Source organism: Corapipo altera, unplaced genomic scaffold (assembly GCF_003945725.1).
Source record: "Corapipo altera isolate COAL_440 unplaced genomic scaffold, ASM394572v1 301, whole genome shotgun sequence".
Lineage (NCBI taxonomy): Eukaryota > Metazoa > Chordata > Aves > Passeriformes > Pipridae > Corapipo > Corapipo altera.
Window position 1 is genome coordinate 4,201,590 of NW_020884926.1, and position 18,925 is coordinate 4,220,514.

Below are 18,925 nucleotides of genomic sequence, written 5' to 3' on the forward strand. Positions count from 1 at the left end.
TAATTGGAGTGGTGGTCACATTCACGTGCAGTATTGATCTGCAGAAAATGTGCTGACTGTCTCCATCACTGTGGCAAAGAGGGGGAAGGAAAGGACTCTGGGAAAGACTGCAGTCTTTGCATATTTCTCCTCTCATAACTTCCTTTTGGTACATGTTTAACTCCAGGTGGAACGTTAAGGAAGCTGATTGATTTGGTCTTGTTAAATAACCTTGGAGTTCATAGTGCTGGAAAAAGATATTCAGCTGAGCTCTAATTATAGTTGTAAGGGAGCAATATGTCCCCAGATTGATTAAAATTGGGGTGATGATTGCGTGGAATCTGAGCCCAACCCGAGGAGGAGGTGCAGTGCTCCTGTCACTGCTGCACCGAGCAGGCTGTGTGCTGTAAGCCCAGCCCAGGAGCCAGAATCCAGCCTGGCCACCACTCTGGTGTCAGCTTCGTCTCTGTGGGACTTTTTTAATCCTTGTTTTTGTTTTTCTGTCATTTCATCGTGCCTGCAAAGGCTGTGAGTACTTCAAGGGACAGCCTGACTGGCTCGTGTGTGTTGGAACAGGGAGCAAAGGTTGGAGCCCTGAGGTACCAGCAGAAGGTCAGGGATTGACAGCCCACCTTGGTCAGTGCTTGGGTTGCCAGGAGGTCCAGACTGGTGTCATATTGGAACAACTCCACTGGCCTGGGTAGCATTTCTGGAGGCTTGTGCTGGCATTAATAATTTGATTACCTGGGCTTTTTGTGTCGCTTCACCCATATGCATGAGGCATAAGAAATGGAAATGAACTCCCCCGAGAGATGAGGAACTATCATCCCTACTCCACCTGAGTACCTGGGGTGGGGAGGGAGGGAGAGATGCCCAGCTGAGGCCAGGAGAGGGAAGAAGGGGCTTCCCTCCCATGGCTGGGGTGCAGCTTTCCACAAGCCCCACGTCGGGCAGGTTTGGAGGTTCCTGAGGCAGGACAGTGCTGTGCAGAGAACACCATCCAAACTGGCACCACCCTGAGCAGTGCCCTGGGCATTGTCAGTCAGTGCCACAGCTGGGCAGGCAGGGAGCTGGGCAGGATCATGTTCTGAGCACAAGGGGCAGTGACTCGTGAACGGGAAGGGCCGTGGAGATGGATTTTGTTGGCAGTGCATGTTTGTGGAGCGCAGTCTCCCTGTGGCTGGCTGTTTACACAAACTCGAGTGCTTCCCAGCTTTGTACTGCAAAAATGAAATTCCTCCTGCGTTAAAAATTTATGTTGGGCGAAAAGATCAGAGTGTGGAAGCTTGGTGAGAATATTCCCCCTCCCTGCACCACACATACCTCATTTCAGGGTAGCTTTCCTGTGAATGCCAGCTGATGACTCAAATCATGCAAGCTAAGGTTATAATTACCTTCCATCAAGGCTCTTTAGGAAGTGGAAATGTGCCCTTAAATATTGGGTGATCCCTATCAAGATGAAATTTATACCGACTGAGAAGTTATTACATCCCTTAGCATCACCTGTGCTTCCAGAGGTGTTGAAAAGAACCCAGAGAGAGATTTATGAGAAAGCATCTTTCCACAATATGTTATTTTGGATTCAAGGACACTGAAATTATGTCGTTTATTGCACAGAGCTACTTGTGTCAGTACACAATTCAGCTCGTAATTATAGCCTTTCATCTTATTAGCATATGGAAGAGTTTATATAAGTTTTATCCAAACATTTTTTAATTCATTAGGTGTTCTCCTTCTATCTGCTGTGCCCTGGGGCTGAGAAACACTCTGCACTTGTTTTTTATGGAAATTAGACCTTAAAGATGCACATAAATCTGTAGACATGCTTCTACCATTTAAAAATGATGCCTTAAGATGCATACAATGAAGGGAATAAGGATTTAAATCCCCAGCCCTGTAGAATACGCTTTATTTTGTATATGTTTTGCAGGGAAGCAGGTACAGCAGCACATCTTGAGAGGAGTTTGGAAAGAAGGACAAGGTGGAATGAGGGGTGGGAAAGGAAAGGGGAATTGGGCTGATGGTGATAGTGGAGACGAGCAGCAGCTTGAGGTAAAGACTGAAAACTGGGCAGGGATGGGATGGTGGCAGAAGAGGACAAGGCTGGCAAGACTCTGGGGTGAGGTTTTTTTGGTATCACAGCATATGTGGTTTTCCTGATACCACCACCACAGAGTGCTGTGTGTCCTGCATGGGGCAGGAGGGGTGCAGGACTCAGCCCAGGCTTGGTGCTGCTGCTGGAGGAGTCTGTCACAAGCCAGGAGCAGTGGTGATGCCCTCAAGGTGTGGAGGGAGCCCTGACCCTCCTTGCAGTTGGTGCCAGCTGTCTCTGGTGGTGCCTTGTGACTCCAGGCTTCCTGTGCCCAGGCAGGACTCAGCCTCTCCTGTACAAAATCCCTTTTTCCCATCAAATCCCATGCTATTTATGTGATTCTTGCCTTTGGCTGCACACTCTCAGTCTGGAGGAGGCATGACCTGAAGGGACCATCTGTTTCTGCGGGTGCAGCCTGCTGGCTGGCAGGAGGGGTGGCAGGGGCTGGGAACGAGGGCTTCAGCTCCATATCCTGCTGTTCCATGTGCCTCCTTGCTTGGTACTTTGAAGGAAAAAAACAAAAAACCCAACCCCAAAAAAGCTGTGGTGGAACCAGCCTGATAACTCCTCCCTGCAGGTGGAGACTGGGAATTGTGACTTGTTTCCTCCCTGCACTGGAAACTCTTCCCTCAGTCACAGGAGGGACCTGCAGGCAGCACTAGGGGGTGATGGACCTGGGAGCACCTGGCTTCAGGAGGGCTGATAACAGGCTGTTTCTAGGGGTCAGAACTTGAGTCATCACCTTCAGAGTCTCACAGAAAGGCTTTGGGTCTAGACCCACAAAAGCACTGAGGCTCCCAATGCAGGAACCCCAAGAGGAGTTTGATGCTTTAGCTGGGGACAGGCTGTGAATGAAAGCCTCTGGCCCGAGGTATTATCTGTAAGGATCTGTCACTTGCTCAGTGAGAGTGGGAGATAAAACCTCTGATTAATGCCTCCAGGGAGTTCCTGCAATATTGTTTTGCAAGCAATTGTCATTTAACATTAAGGTAAATACCTTGCAGCTGTAAACTAGGAAGCCTTTTCCCCCCCCATCCTTTTGCAAAGGGCCTCTTGGCTTGCCAAGCTCTTCAGCCAAAAACTTAAAACTGCCTCTTTGATCTGCCAGTGCTGCAGCCAACCTGCTGGAACCCCTGAGCAGTGTTTGGTCACCTCACCAGGTGGGGTCCTGGGCAGAGCAACTCCCTGCTGGAATGGCTGGGAGTGGGGAATGGCTGAGAATGGCTGGAATAGGGGAGAGAGGGGAGAAATGGAAAGCAAACTTGGCACTTATGCCTGGTTTGCCCCTTGTAGGAGGAGGAAGCTGCTGGTTAGTTGGCACAGGCTGGTGCTGAGTGGCTGGGTATGTAAATGAGTTCACTTCCAGTAGGGATCTTGGCTATATGGAAAATCCAGGCTCATAACTTAATACCTTTGTTTCCCCTGGAGAAGTTTCCCCCCTAAGCTTCTAAGCTAGTAATTCCTTGCCAGGCTCTGGTGACTTTTACTTAAGAAAGGATGGGGGAAACACCACTCCTAATGTTTTTCCTTCGTGTCTAAATTATGTGAAATCTTTTAATTACTACTGCCTCTGGAAGGTTTAGCTTCTAGCCTTCCTTGGTCCTTTTTGCCTCATCTGCTTCTTGCTGATGTAACCAAGCCCAACACCTGCAACCCAATCCTTCCCCAGCACTCTGTGTGGTGGAAATCGAGTGGTTTTGGGGTGGTCACTGTATCATTGCAGGTGTGCCCCGTGCCTCTGTGAAGGTGGTGGCAGTTTCAACAGCATCTCCTTTTTCCAGCAATCCCCAGAAAGCCACAGTGTGCCTTGTTCTGGCTCCTTCACAGCAGTGCAAACAATTACCATTGCGTGAAAGCCACGGCTGCCCGTGCTTTAGCAGCATTGCAAATTACACTCATAAATTCAGAGTGCAGCTAATTGTTGTTTTATGGAGTAGATGTTCTTCAGGAAAAAAAAAAAATTAATCTGTAAACACTCTGATGCCCTGCTGAGCAGAGGGCTATTTATCTTGGGTGAGGAATAGCCTTCCAGAGGGATGTAAGGTGGATCACAGACTTTTCAAGGGCAATCACATTCCCCTGGTGTGGTTCTGGGCAAGTGGGATCTGCAAGAGGGTTTGTTTTTTTTTCCAGTGTGGGGTTTCACCTGCTGCTGGAGTGATGTGCCTTATGATTATGGTATTATTGCTGCTTCTGGCCTGGCTGAGATCAGGGCTCCCCTGTGCCTCCCACTGCCCTTGTGAAGAGGAGGGATGCAGTTGCTTTGAAGGATTACACTCCAAGTGGATGTGACTGGCAGGGGACAGAGGCATCGACCTCACTGTGCAGGGGAAGGGAGATGCTGGGCAGGCTCTGCTTTGTTTGCCAAGATACTGTTGTGTGGTATTTGTCACCATAAGGAGGTGCCATGAGAAGGCTTCTGCCCTCCATCTATCTGAAACCTGTCCTGAGGATTGATGGGAGAGCCAGGAATGAGCTGCTCTGGAGACTTGGCCCAGAGCCCTGATCTGGAGTGGCCTCATCCTTCACCTGGAGAAATCAGTGGTGAAGGAGCCCCCCGTTTGCCTGGGAGCCATCCAGGCTTCCACCACTGGAATGACTCTGCTTAGGTTTCAGCTCCCCATCTTCAGACCTTGGCACTGGTAGATGAGCCAAAACCTATCAGTTCTTGTGGTGACAGACCCACCCTGAGGCACTGCCCCCTGTCCTGCCAGCACCATGCTCTGTGTGCAAATGTAGCCCTTTAAAAGGCCACTTTGCTGCCTTAAGTGCTATAATTTTCCTGAGTCTTCCTCTCTATTCCTAATTGGATCTTCTATACTCAATTTTCTTCATCTGTGGAAATGTTATAAGGGTGAGGTTTCAGCGCTTTCTCTTGCAGTAGTTTATTTTATTTTAATTCTGGTCTCAGTGTGCAGTGACTTGGCAGGATATGTGACTTGCCAGGAGGCAGAGAGTGGGAGGCTTTATAAATAAAAACCCTGCATCTGTTCCATCCCTCTTCCAACCTGGGGCTGATCTTTGTTGCACCAGGGCAAACCTGGAAGCTTTTCACTAAAATTTAGGATGGCACCAACATGGTGGGGGTATAACAGAGATGAGAATCTGTGTGTGTGTGAATTTTCAAGGCTGTGGCTTTCAGTGCTCTAAAGACCTAATGTATATGTATTTTAATAACTGTAACCTTCACAGCAAATGCAGTTTCTGCTGAATGTGCAGAATGTAAACCTGCAGTATAATAGCTGGAAAGGTTGTTTGTGGTAGATCTCGATACACTGTTTGGACTGGGCTTTGCCTTGCTCCAGGAGGCTCTAGTGAGACCTGGGAAGGGAATGATGTGCTAATTGAGAATTCAACAAATAACAGCTTTTAAAAGGTTCTTGTTTGGTAGAGTAAGACATCTCTAAAAACACACTTTTACTGCTTAGAAGCTGAGTGGACTGTAATTACAGGCAATAACAATGCACTGAGCTTGCAAATGCTCTGTATAATCAAAATGCTTTTCTCCCTTCCTTGTAGTGCTGAGGTGAAGCAGGCAAGGACAGGGAAGTTTTCCCTTTCAGTGCATGGAGAGGGAGCTGTACTGAAAGTGCTGTCTCTTGCCCAGGTCCAGCTCCAGAAAGGGACTTGGATGCTGTGAAGAGCTTTGGGGGGTAACAGCCAAGACTGGCCTACAACGAGTGCTACAGTGAATGATGGTGGGCAAACACTCTGAGACCCCCTGCCAGTGGTACCAAGTGGGAATCAGACCCTGCTTTGTGGGGCTCTGTGTGGCCTGGGGGACTGAGGCTGTAACACTACTCCTTTAAAGGGGAAGAACTTTGTAGCCTGTGAGCAAAAGCATTTGCAATGCAAGGGTTTGAGCCAGGCTTTCGTGTGAACAATGTGCCTTTTCCCTTCGGTGGTGTGGAGGCTTGTCTGGAGTGTCCCCTTGGCTGACAGCCCTGGAAGAGCTGTGGTGACCTCTCCTAGGAGGGGACAGGGAAGGTCTTCCCGGGGGGTGTAGTGGTGTCTCACTGCTGCTGCTGGAGGAGCAGGGGCCGAGAGGGATGACAAAAATAGTGGAGCACAGGAGTGTTTTCAGAGTGTGGGCTTGGCTCTTGGCTGTGCTGCTGGAGGACCTGGGGCCTGACCTGCTCTCTGAGGAGCTGAGCTGGAGCTCCTCATCTCTGCTGCTGAATGCAGGGTTGCTCGGGGTGAAGGAGGCAAAGGCTTCAATCTGCTGTAGTTGCCAGGCTGGAGCATTTGTGCATGTTAACTGTGAAAATTGTGGTGCTGGCTCTTGGCTATTGGTCAGAGCGACCTGAAGGGGGAAAAATCATCTGCTCCAGTGCCAGCCATTATTTAAAGGAGTCAGTTTTTGCTCCTGCTCTGAAGGTGAGCTTACTCTAAATGTTGAGTGTCACAGTGAATGTGCTCAGCTAAGTCTGTGTGTGGCCCCTCTTCCTGCTGTACTGGAGCCCCTCAGACCTCCCCTGCTGTACCCCTGCAGCTGAAATGTCTCAGCTGTAACCTATTTTGCTTTCCTGGCAGAAGTTTTCTAGTATAGCACAAGGCTTTGCAAGGAGTGTGTGGGTGAATGTGAGAAAAGCCAGCAAGGTGTTCAAATTCAAGTAGGTCAGAAGCGGGAAAGAGAATTTCACAGGAAACACTGAGACATGTATTTTAAGTGAATTCGTTCCAAATGGAAGCCAAATCATCTTTTGTTTTCTTTGAAACTCAGGTTTTCTGGAACCGAAATAAATCCCTTCCACCTTGCAAATAATCACTCAAACCTTCAATTAAATCAAAACCTTTATCTTCAGTAGGCTGGGTGGGAGCTGTTCCAAACCGGGTGCAGTTTAAGCTCACTTCTAAATAGCAACGCACGTGATCGTTCAGCAGAGCATTTGAAAAGTTACTCACGTTTAATTTGCATTTCAGCCCTGCTGCCCTCAGCAGCTAAGAACGAATGCAAGTCAATAATTTCAGGAACGAGTGCCGTGCTGTGTCCTTGGTAATGGTGCAGCCAGCCTGGCATTCATCCCCATGCCACCCTTCTTCCAAACACACGCCCTCGGGCACGTGGCCCGGGTTCTTTCTGAGCCGCAGCCCAATGTACAAACCCTCGGTGAAGTTTATCTGCGGGAACAAAAGGCTCTTTTTCCATCCACTGTCACTGCAGCTGCTGCGTGGGAGTGTTACAGTGGGGCGGGGGGGGGGGAGGGAGGGGGAATGTGCTTCTCTGTGATCGCGGAATTGAATTCTTTCTGTGTGTTTATGTAGCAAGTGTCATTTTCTTTGCACAAAAGGGAAGGTTCAAGAAATAAGAGGTTTAACTGAAGTCATCAATACAAAAGAAATGCCTCGGGTGGTACCACTGTAAACAAATTAGGCTGGATGTCTGTCTAAACAACCCATAGCTCCCAGGCAAGTAAATAAAACTCGCTGAGGATGTGACATTTCTTCAAGGGGACCTGAATGTTTTGATTTACCTTCACTGAGGAGCAGAACGTACTTGCCCCAGCCCTGAACTTTGCTGGCTCCAGCGTGTTCATGTGAGCACAGAGCTCACTGGTTCCTGGGAAAAAGGACTTGGCTGGAGCTGGCTGGTGATGAGGCTGCTGTTCAAGTTGCTGCAGAGCTGGTTCTGCTTGTGCCTGGCTCCTTCCACCCGTGTGTACCTTTCCTGGGGCCTCCCAGGTTCTGGCGAGTTCCCGGGGATGCTGTGGCACTGCAGGCAGGTTGCAGTGCAGGGGTGTGTCACCTCTGTTGGGTCTGTCTGCAGAGGGGAGCAGCTGTGGGTGAAGCTGAACATGAGCACAGGGGTGTGATGTGCCCAGCAGGGTGGTGGGAGCGAGGCACAGGCAGGCACAGGAGAGCTGCAAACCATGTGCTGGGAACCCCAGACTGGTTTCCTCCTTGGCAGCACTCTGGTCACCTTGTGGAAGAAGCTTTTGGCTGAGTATCTGGGAATGCAGATGCAAACAGCACTGTCAGGGCACTGTCTGCCCCCTCCATGGAGCAGGGCTTGGCAAGTGCAGGGAAAACACCAAGAGCCTCCTTGACATTTCCTTGTTGCCCCTTCTCAGCCACCCAAGCTGCTGGTTTATGGCTGTGAGCAGCAGGAAACATGGGAACTATTTCTCCTTTGACATTTAAATTACAGGCAACATTTCCAATTAAATTTCCCCCTTTTTTACTAGATGTTGGTTCAGATATATTAGCCTCTTTATTTTATTAGGGTTATTATCTGTTGTGGAGGCTGCAAGCAATGCAGAATTTGCTGACATTTTTGCAGAAAGACTTTGGAAAGCATTGTCTGCTCTTAACCTTTGGGAATGTGTGGGGCTCTGCTGCTGGGCATTTGCCAAAGCCGTGGCTGTCTTAAAAATCTCTACAAAGGATCTGCAACTCCAGCAAATCCAGCACTGCTGGGAGTCCCAGGGCATCTCTAACTACCTACCCTTTGCCTGTAGTGTGTAGGTCCTCTGCCCAGGTAGAAGGTGGTGTGGCCTTTGAGAAGGATGCACAGGGAAAACCCAGACACCCCTGGAATTGTCTCCCTGAAAGGCACAGAGCTGAGCCTGGATATTTCCTGATGTTTTAGCTCTTCGTGTGTTTCGTTCTGCTGACAAGGTTTCCTTGTTGTGAGGAAAGATGTTCTTTGCCAGGGCTCTTAATCTCTGAGGTTGTGCAGATAAACCCACAGGCCTGGAAAGACAGGAGAGGAGGAGGATGTGGCTGGTCAGGCAGAGGGAAGGAGGCAGCAGAAAGAGCAGTGGGAGGGAAGGGGGGAGGGAGAGAGAGGTTAGGAGAGGGTAAGTCATGTCACATTTTTCGTTTGTGTTACTTGTCCTGTTCTCCCAAGCTGTTGTGAATTAGAACAAACTGAGTCAGCAGGAACTTGGTCTCCCAGTAGAAGCATGAAGAGATGGTGTACAGGGATTTAGACATTTTTTTTTTTTAAAGTAATTTTATTTTCCAGTGCACTGTAGCCGGGGTTTAGCTTGGAATAGCTTTATTGAGAGACCTGCAAGGCAGTTGTAGCATTACCCAGAGTGAGCAGGAGCTGCTGTGTGGCTGTGTCAGGCTTTACAAGTATGTTGGAGGGATTTTGCTTTGTGCAGAGCTGTGTAGTTAAATCCTCTTCAGCTGCTTTGACTGGTGCTGCTCCCGTAAGTGACTTTCTGTGCTCCTGGTGTGATAGGAGAGAATGTCCTTTGGCTCCCAGGCTGTTGAGGGCTGACACAGGTGCCTTTGCAGGTTATTCTGAAGGCATTTGGGCTGCAGGACGAAGTGGCCTTGCAGCCTCTTCCCCAGTGGTCGTGGTGGTCTGGATCTGAACTGGAAGAGCTGGTCTCCAGTCCCTGACAGGTCCAGGGGCTGTGGGCTGGGTGGGTCCGTGGGATGCCTTTGGAGGTCCCTCACCCACACTCACTCCTGACTGACACAGGGTGAGGAGTAACTGAGAGGAGCTCTGCTCCCTGAGCAGGGCTCGGGGCTGACTGAACAGGAGAGGTTTGGGGCTCGAGATGTGCAGCAGGAACGAAATGCAATTTGTGAGGGCACAGATTTAAATGCATCGGTTCATTTATAAAATCAACTTCTCCAGGCTACATAGCTTTTTGATGTCTCACCAGTATTTAATTGTCTTAACTTGGTCTTAATAGAATTATTAGGGGTTTTTTATCTCTGTAGATCTTGATTTATTTCCCAGCTCTCAGTCTATTGGCCTGTGGCAACACTTCTACTTAGCTTTGATTTGTAGGGGTGGGGGGAAGTTATTAGACCAGCAAGTTTGTTCTGCATTGGCAAAGGGGACAATTCTTAACCAAATCATATATGTTTTGTGCTGTAGGTTAAGTGAAGCTATGCAATACTTACCACACTGGATGCACTGGATATTACCTTGATGAATAAATTATTCTTCTTTGCTATCTTGAAATGATCTCTTGTCCCTCCACATTGCGTTTCTGAGCCTGAGGAAAAAACCTTTTCCAATCAGAGCCGTGAAATGAAATTTTGAGCCAAAACTGGTGACTGGAGGGCAGAAAGATAAATATTTTAAGTTTCAGAATTGGTGTTTTACTGAAACGCTTAAGTATATTTTGAAACAAAGTCCTTGGTTTTGTTTGGTTTGATACAAACCCTGTTTTTCTGGACTTGAACCAAGATGAAATTTCACTTTTCACATCTTTCTTGGTCAATTACTAAGCTAAAGCAAACAAAGAAATAAACTCAGTGAATCGAGTCCTTTCCCAGGCTGTCAAGGTTTTGGCTGAGAGAGATTGGCCCCATCTCCTTGGGGATCCTGGTTTTTAGAGGAGAGGGTGGCCAGCAGCAGATTGGGGGAGGCATCTTGGGACACCAGTGGATTTAGCTGGTAATAACAGCTGGGTCAGTGACAGCTCTGTCTGTGGCTGATAAGTAAAAGAACAAGCTCAGAACTGCAGGTCAAGAAACAGCAGCTGTCATTACCCTCGAAGCCCTGATAACATAATCCTTTAATAATACCAACATAACACCAGCAGCTGAGGGCAGGGAGGGGACAACTGGAAAACCTGGCCCTGCTGTTGGTGTGGACTGACCTGGGAGAGGAGGGTGTGTGCCCTGGTGTTGGGGGCACAGTGAGGTGAAGGTGGGTGTCTCTGAGCACAGGAGGTGGATTTGCTAGGAAGGATGCTCTCCTTCAGGCCCAGATGAATTATTTTTTTTTCCTAAATTTTCTTTTTGCTGTTGTTTTTAACTTTCACAAAGGGAGCAGTGGGACCTGTGCTCCTGTTTGTGCCCTGAACTAATGCTGCAGATCCCTGCTAGGAGGAGGAATCCCCATTGGGACTGGGAATCCTCATGCTTGAAGATGCTGGGACAACAGGGCTGTGATCAGCCTCTGCAGAGGAGGTCCATGTCCACAGGCTGTGCAGCTCTTCAGAACTGGGGAGTGCACTGAAAATAATACAAGAAGTATTGGCTCTTACTGGATATGATGTCCCTCTGCCCCCACTTAAGAAAATATTGCCCTCCAGATTCAATCCTGTAGCCCATTATTCATGAGGTCATTACTGTTTAATTTAATCACCAAATGTCAGCTGAATCCCATTTATTCTGCCAGCTCGCTGGAGATTTACCTATTTATTTTACATTTCAAATGAATTGCTCATTATTCTGTCATTTCGGGATTTTATTCTGTAATTTATTTTGTGGGCCCTGACAAGTTGAAAATGAGCCCTGGTTCTCTCCTGTCTTGCATGTTAATTGTCAGGTCCATGGTTCAACTGTTTGCTTGCAGGACCGAGGGACCTGACCCAGTATTCAGGGAGGGAGGGGAGCCAGGCTGTGTAATCCCACAGCTGCTGTTACTGATTCAACTGTGACAAGAAGGAAATACTTTTTCTCTTTTCTCCCTCCCACACCTCTTGGGTCGCTGTCAAAGGACAAATTACCCTGTGCCACTTGCTGCTGAGATACATCACAGCAGCTCGGAGGTGTCTGGTGTCCCTTGTGGGGTGTGGGTGTGGGTGTGTGGTTGGAGTCCTGAGAGCAAAGGCTGTAAAACAGAACTGCTGGACAGAACACACTGTTTGGGGGATAAATCAGCCCTCTGTTTTAATGAGGTTAGGGCGAAATGGCCCTCAGTGAGGGACTGTCCTTACATTCCCTATTTCTAGCTCCAATTTTCTCTTCTTTTGCACTTGTTTGTCCTGTGCTGGACAAGACAGACCAGTGCTCTGTTCCAGGGATGATGTCCCAAGGTGTCCCTTCACCTGGGTGAGCTCTTGCTGTCCCCTGTGGGTCCAGGGGGCTGAGCTCACAGACCAGCTCCTCATAGACAGGTTGTTGTGCCTGTGTGTTTGCCTGGCTGCCACGATCCCCGTGTATGATCGGAGCCCTGTCCAGCCTCTTTCTCTTTCCTTTTGCAGAGCCCACAATATTATGGAAAACCAATTTTCTGTCAGGATTAGTTCTTTATCTGCCAGTTGAGCACTCTGTGCTTTTTCTCAGCTGCTGAGACCCCTGGGCCCTGCAATTTGCCCCTTTATTATCCAGTTGAAGAGCAGCTCTTCTGTGCCGGAGAGGAGACTTGTTAAGGAAATTCATGAAAGGCCAAGGACACTGGCAGGCACTAGAAAGAGCAAGAGGAGGAATTCTGAGGGTAGGAAGAGGGATTTCAATCTTCAGGGCTCGTTTTTTGGTGGAACACAAACCGAGCATGCTCTCAGCTCGATTTGAGCAAACGGCAAAAAAAAAAAAAAGATCTGCTGGGTTTGTCTTTGATGCTTTCCCTGTCTCTGACACAAATCCAAAGCACCTCATTGATTTTCTGCTTTGCCCAGCCCCAGATCAGCAGTATGAGGTTACTCCTGTTTGCTGGGCTGAGTTACTGCCTGCTGCTCCTGGTGAGATTTCCTGGCAGGTGTGAGAGTTGGACGGAGTAAACCTGCTCGGCTGTTTTCCTGAGATCTTCTTGGACACTGTATTTTCCCACCCTACTCAGCCAGGTGATTAAGGGCGTGTTTTGGAAGTCAGTCTTTCATAGGACTGGAAAAAATCTTTCTTGGATCTGCCTCGCTGTCTCTGGGGAGTGGGAGCTTGGTCTGGCCCTGCTGTTTGCAGCCCTGAGAGTGACCACGGCCAAACTGTGCTCCCTTGTCTGCATGTCCCCACTTCTCTGTCTTGTCTGACATTCCAGCATCCAGGGCAGTGGCTAATGGATGTTATGGGGTGCTACTCTGTGTGCTGGGAGGAATATGGGCTGAAACAGGGTCTTTTGGACATGGCTGCACTGTGAGCAATTGGAAAAGCACCTGAAACATTAGTGACTCGCTCGGCTGCTGCTCCCTGGGCCTCCTTCCTCTTCCTGCTCTCTGGTTTGATCTTCTGTGCCCTCACTGAGGTTGAAACCTCCCAGCTGGTGGAGAAGGATTTGCCTGGTTTGCACTTGCTCGTTGCAGGGAGGAAAGGGGTGGCCAAGTGCTCAGTACTTGTTCTTGTGAACAATGGCTCATAAAGCATAATTTTCCATGCGGATGTCAGGCGTGTTTATTTCTGGGTACTTAAGTACTCTTGACTTGGCCCTAACCGAATTTGTGTCCTAGCATTTTTCTTAATTAGGCTCTCTGATTCCTCTATGCCAGTGTTTAATTGGAGAGTAATTGGGAAAAGCAGTGGTATGCATCCTGCTAGAGGAAATGGTTCATCTGCCTGTCTCCTCCATGTTCCTGGCAGGCTCTCGGGAGGGACCTAGTTAAATTTTGGCCTGTGACCCCCCCCTTGCAAGGTCACAGTCTCCTCTGCTTCCCTCTCTCCTGCCTTGCTGATACCAGGGAGGATTGCTGAGCCCTGGAGCAGCAGGGTAGCTGTGCTGAGAGATGTGAGGGGCTGAGCAGGCTCTCCCATGGGTGTCCCTGCAGCCTGGCTCTCAGGGGTGTGATGGAGAGGAGTGTCAGACCATCAGTAGGTGTTTGGTGGGGGCTTAAGCCCTGCCTGGTTAGATCTTGCCAGAGGAAAGGCTCTGGAGCCTAGCTGAGGACTCCTGGCTCTGCCTTCAGCTGAACATGGATGATAAATAGAAGTTATTGCTGCAAATGCTCCTTCCACCCATTAACGAGCAGTTAATGGTACAGAGATCCAATAACAATCCCTCAGACTGGCTCCAGAGGTGGTCTGGCAGTGTCCCTGCCAAGCAGCCTCTCTTGCATTGTCCTGTGTCTGGGGGAGCAGTGAGGGGGTGAGGGAACCAGGAGGGGAATCCTGAGCTCCTCCCTGTCCCCCATAAGGTGAGTGTAACCATGACTGACACAGGCACAGGACTGGTGTCCCTCTGATGCCCAGGGGGTGCAGGTCTCAGTCACTGACAGTGCTGCAGGCAAACACTTGCTTTAGGCTCATTTTCCCCCCAGTTCCATGTTCCCAGGCAGTTCAGGAGGTGAGGAGCAGGCTTTGCTCTGTTCAGCAGGCTATGTGAGGGTTGGGGTGGCTGTTTGATGTTGCAAAGCTCCTTGTACCTCTTAACTGTAAAAACTCTGCTCCTTTTGAAGCTGCCTAAGCAGTCCTATAACTGAGAGCACTAAGTAGAAAATAGAGCCCCTCCAACATCTTCCCTGCTGATAACACATTGTGAAAAGCTTCCTTTCCTTTTAAAAAGAGCAAAGAGCCTTGCTTTGCTGTCAATAGAAGATGCATTTCTCTGGCAAACAGCATAAAATAAATCTATTTAAATAGAGGTAATTTGGTGCAAAGGAATTGATTTTGCTATCACGCTATGTTGGATAACAGTAGTTTGTTTCTTTAGGGAAAAAAAAGGAGGTGGAGGCAGGTCCACAGCTTGGTCCTGTGCACAGCTGTGTAGCTCTGTGTTTCCCTCTGTGTTTTTGTAATCTGTCTCAGAGGGAAGTTGCTGTGTATCCCCCCCTCCCTCACTAGGTTTAGTTTTGCTGACCCATTTAGCATGAAAAATGCCTGGCTCTGTTAGTCCAGCCCCACACTCAGTTAATCTTGAATGATCCCACTTCTAGAGGGGTTGGGGGGTGGCAAAAAGGCAGCAACAGTAAGGCTTTAGGCACCTCTGAGCTCTGGTAGAAGTGCAGGGGCTTAGAGCAGCTGGTAATTGCACCGTTGTTTACCTGCAGCTGGGCACTAAAAATGAGGTGTCTAAGGAAAATGGATATTTGGTCAGTTTAGGCTGTCGAGCTGTAGAGCTGGCTTGCTTTGTCTCAGCTCTTTCCCTCTTTATCAGCAGGGTGCTCTCGTGGTTTAAGCCCAGCTGGCACATGAGCACCACACAGCCAGTCACTCATCATCCCCAGGAAAAGGTAAAACCTGGGGGCTGAGATAAGAACAGTATGATAATTGAAATAAAGTAAAATATCATTATAATTCAAGTTAAAAGAGAGAAAATAATAATACTGTGTGAGAGGGAGGAGTAAACCCCAAGAAAACCAAGTGATGCACAATACAACTTCTCACCACACGCTGACCCCTTCCCAGACCATCCCTGGGCAGCAGTTGGCCCTTCCCAGCTTGGGGAAAAAGCTTTGCCTTTTGCTGCAGAGGACACTGTCTGGAGTGAGGATGTGGAGAGCAGAGCCCTGGCAATGGGCACAGTGGGTAGGGATGGAGCTGACTCCACACATCTCCTCTCCTTGGTGCCTGTCAGTCACAGCAACTGTCAAACCTTTGAGGAGGGGGTTAAGATGTGAAGGGGAGGAATTAATTACGGCAGGAAAAACACCAGATTTCTTGGTTTTTATCAGGAAACCTTTCAAATTTACCTTCATGGCCTGGCTAGTCTAATAATGAATTGATTTCTCTGTGCCTTGGCACGTTTTGCAGAAGGCCTGTCAATATAAGGCACTTGATTTAGTCAATAAGAAATGGGCTGGGGACTTCAGGCTGGGATTTAATCATTGCAGCATCACTGGTGACATTTCAAGTGACAGATTTCCCATTAACCTGGGGTACCCTGTTTGCCTTGTTCCTGCAGTGCCCTCTGATCAGCTGATGTGTGAGGGGAAAGCCCTGCACTGACACTGCTCTTTGGGGCTGCTCTTTGAGTTGACCTTGACCAGATTCTGGGCACCTGCTAAAGTCACTCTGAGCTGGGAGAGGTCACACAGGCAAACAAAAACTCAGGGTGGGGTTAATACTGAAATTTATTACTAACTTCTCATCCATCTCTTCTGCACTGTGACAAGCTGGGGTTTGGGGTGCAGGGCTCTTTTAAGAGAAACTTCAGAATCTTGGAGTTTATTTAAGATCCCTTATCCTTGAGGATTATTTTAGCTTGCTATGGCAGTGACATGAAAGCTTCTTCCAAGCCTCTCTAAATGAAGAGCTACTAACAGGATAAGATCTAAAGAGTGAGAAATAAAACAGTCTTAAACACAGTTTCCACCCACCCCTCCTTCCTTCCATGTTCTCCCTCCTCCCCTCCCTGTAGTGCAAGGGGACAAGTCCATCCCTCAGGCAACAGGTCTTCCAAATCTGCTGTCCCGTGGGTCACTCTTCCATGTGCTGCAGGGGGACAGGCTGCTCTGCTCCACCATGGTCCTCACCATGGGTTATGGGGGGGCCACAGCTCTGAGTCCTTCCCCTGCTCCGGGGGGTCCCTCCCACGAGTGACAGTCCTTGATGGACCTCTCCAACGTGGGTCCACCCCTCAGGCAGCAGTTCTTCCATGTCTGCTGTCCCGAGGGTCACTTCATGGTCTCAAGTTGTGCCAGGGGAGGTTTAGGTTGGATATTAGGAAGAATTTCTTTACAGAGAGGGTGGTCAGACATTGGAATGGGCTGCCCAGGGAAGTGGGGGATTCTCCATCCCTGGAGGTTTTTAAGATGAGACTGGATGTGGCATCAGTGCCACGGGCTGGGAACCACAGCGGGGTTGGATCAAGGGTTGGACTTGATGATCTCAAAGGTCCCTTCCAACCCAGCTGATTCTGTGATTCTGTGATTCTCCATGGGGTGCAGGGGGGGGTGTCTCTGCACCCCGATGGTCCTTCCTAGGATGCAGTCCTTCACAGGGTGAGCTGTACCCATGTGGATCCCCCACAGGGCCATGAGTCCTACCCACGCTCTGGCATGGATTTTCCTCTCCACAAGCCACAAGTCTCTTAAAGGACTCTGCTCCATCCTGGGCTGGGTGCTGAGAGGCCCAAGCTGGGCTGGCAGGGGAGGCAGCGGAGCCGCCCGGGAGCTCCAGTCAGCTCCCCCCTGGCTTGAAAAAGAAATTCTTCTGCGCAACAAACTTGTTCTTAAATGTGTTATCACAGAGGTGCAATTATTGGCTCTCCCTTCTGAAGCAGCAGGAAGTCCCTCCTGTAGCCAGCTATCACTGGCTTCACTGGGGGGGAAACTTCTAGCAGCTTCTAACTGAAGCCACTCTATGTAACACCCTCACCCGGCTACCTAGAAAAAAAAAAAACCCAGCCACCTCAACCCATGACAACCAGGGAGCAGTGAAGGGGAAGGAAAGAGTGAGACTTCAGCCTGGGATGGAGCTGCTGCCTCAGCAGATGTGCTGCTGGCTTCATACATCCCACTGTCACGCTGCAAACTTAATAATGTTTGGCAGCAGCTAATTAACACAGTAACAACCTTTTTCTGCGAGGAAATTGCACAGACCCTGCAGATCAGGATGCTCTGCCCTGCTGAGGAGACGCTGGGGCAAAGATGGTCCCTTTGACTCCAGAATCCAGTGAGTAAAAGTGATGCTGCCCTGCGGCACCAAAGGTAGGGAAGGAGCTCTCCTTGGTTCTGAGGAAAGATCGTCACTTGTAGAGGGTGCAGCCTGTGGGCACAATGGGGACATGCCAGACATGGAAAAGTGGACTGTCCCCGTCCCTTGCTCCAGCTGGGAAATCACATTCTCCAGGAGCACAGCGTTGTGAGACACTTGTCTCACTGCTGGATGGCAGGAATTCAGTGTATTCCCTTTGTGTGTGCCTTGTGTGCTGCCTGTGGTGGTTCTGACCTGTCCAACTGCATCTTAGTGCTGGTGGAAATGCTGTGTAGGCAGAGGTTGATTTGCATTTGGAGGCAGGACATGGTTCTGCAGGGTTAGTAGCTGTGCTGCAGTGGTGGCTCTCCTGCCAAGCCACCAGAGTCTGTGGAAACCTGAGACTACAGCAGGCTCTGGAATACAGGGATGTCCAGGAAACCACATTTCTCCATCTCCCATCACAGCTAATTGGATTTAAGGCATTGAGATTCTCCCTGCCAAGGCATATGCTGCCCTTGCTATGTCATCTGGGTATGAGCTGTCACTTCACCAGTGGCATTTCCCCCCAGAGCTCTGTGAGCTCTGTCCAGACCCCATTCTCCACACTGCCACTGTGGGAAGAGATCTCTCTTCCTTGCTCCAGTGGAGCTGAGATGCTGCCAGCTCCTCCTGGGCCTGGAGCAGCAGCAGCTGCTGACAGTGGGGTGCTGCCAGCTCTGTCTTTCACAAGAGCCCTTTCTTCTCAGCAGGGCAAATGGAAAACCCATGACCCCCTCTGCTGGCAGTCATCTCCCGTTGAAATGCTGTTGCAGGCCACTACAAAATTATTCATTCACATCAGCAGTGTGAAACGAGGAGGCAAGGGTTTTCCTTGCTTTTCCCATTAGGAATAAATCTGCCCTCTGAGACAGGCTGCTTACATCCCTTAATGAGTCCCGGCTGTCTGGAGCCAGATCACTGCCGGCTCTGCAGGGTGAGCTGAGCTTGCTGAGCACCCCCTTGGTGTAGAGAGTCAATAACTGCAATCCCAGCGGTGGCAGGAAACTGGAATACTTTACTGGACTCAGAAGTTCAAATTTAAAGGGTTTAGGGTCTACATATTCAACAGAGGGGTGTAACTATTACTATTTATTACAAACAGGGGTTTCAGGGGATGACATAAGGGAAAAACATGACTTACACATTTTGGGGTTTTCACAGAGATGAGGGGGAAATCCAAGTTACACTTCTTAGGGTCTTAGAAATTATCACATGGGGAAAAAACTATTTATCTTCGGGGATTTCCACGGGGGGAAGACATTCAAATTTGCAGAATACACAGGGTACAGAGAGCAACAATAGGACATCATGCAAAGAGTCTCTTCACATTCTGCTGGAGAAGGCAGGAAGAATCCACAGTGATGAGTTCAATGCAGAGGGGTTTTCCCAGCTTCTGTAGCTCCAGGGTTATGTTTAAATTCAGCAGTTCCTTTTTTTTCTGATGTCCAAATTTTGGAATCCAACACCTTGGTGTGCTGCTCCTCCTGCTGTAGGGCTGCTGGGGGTCCTGGCTGTTCTTCAGCTCTGCTGCTGCCACTGGGGGTTTTGTTTGGCTGGGGCAGGCAGATGATGCCAGGACACAATGTAGAGACAGGTGAGACTTCAGAAAGAGTT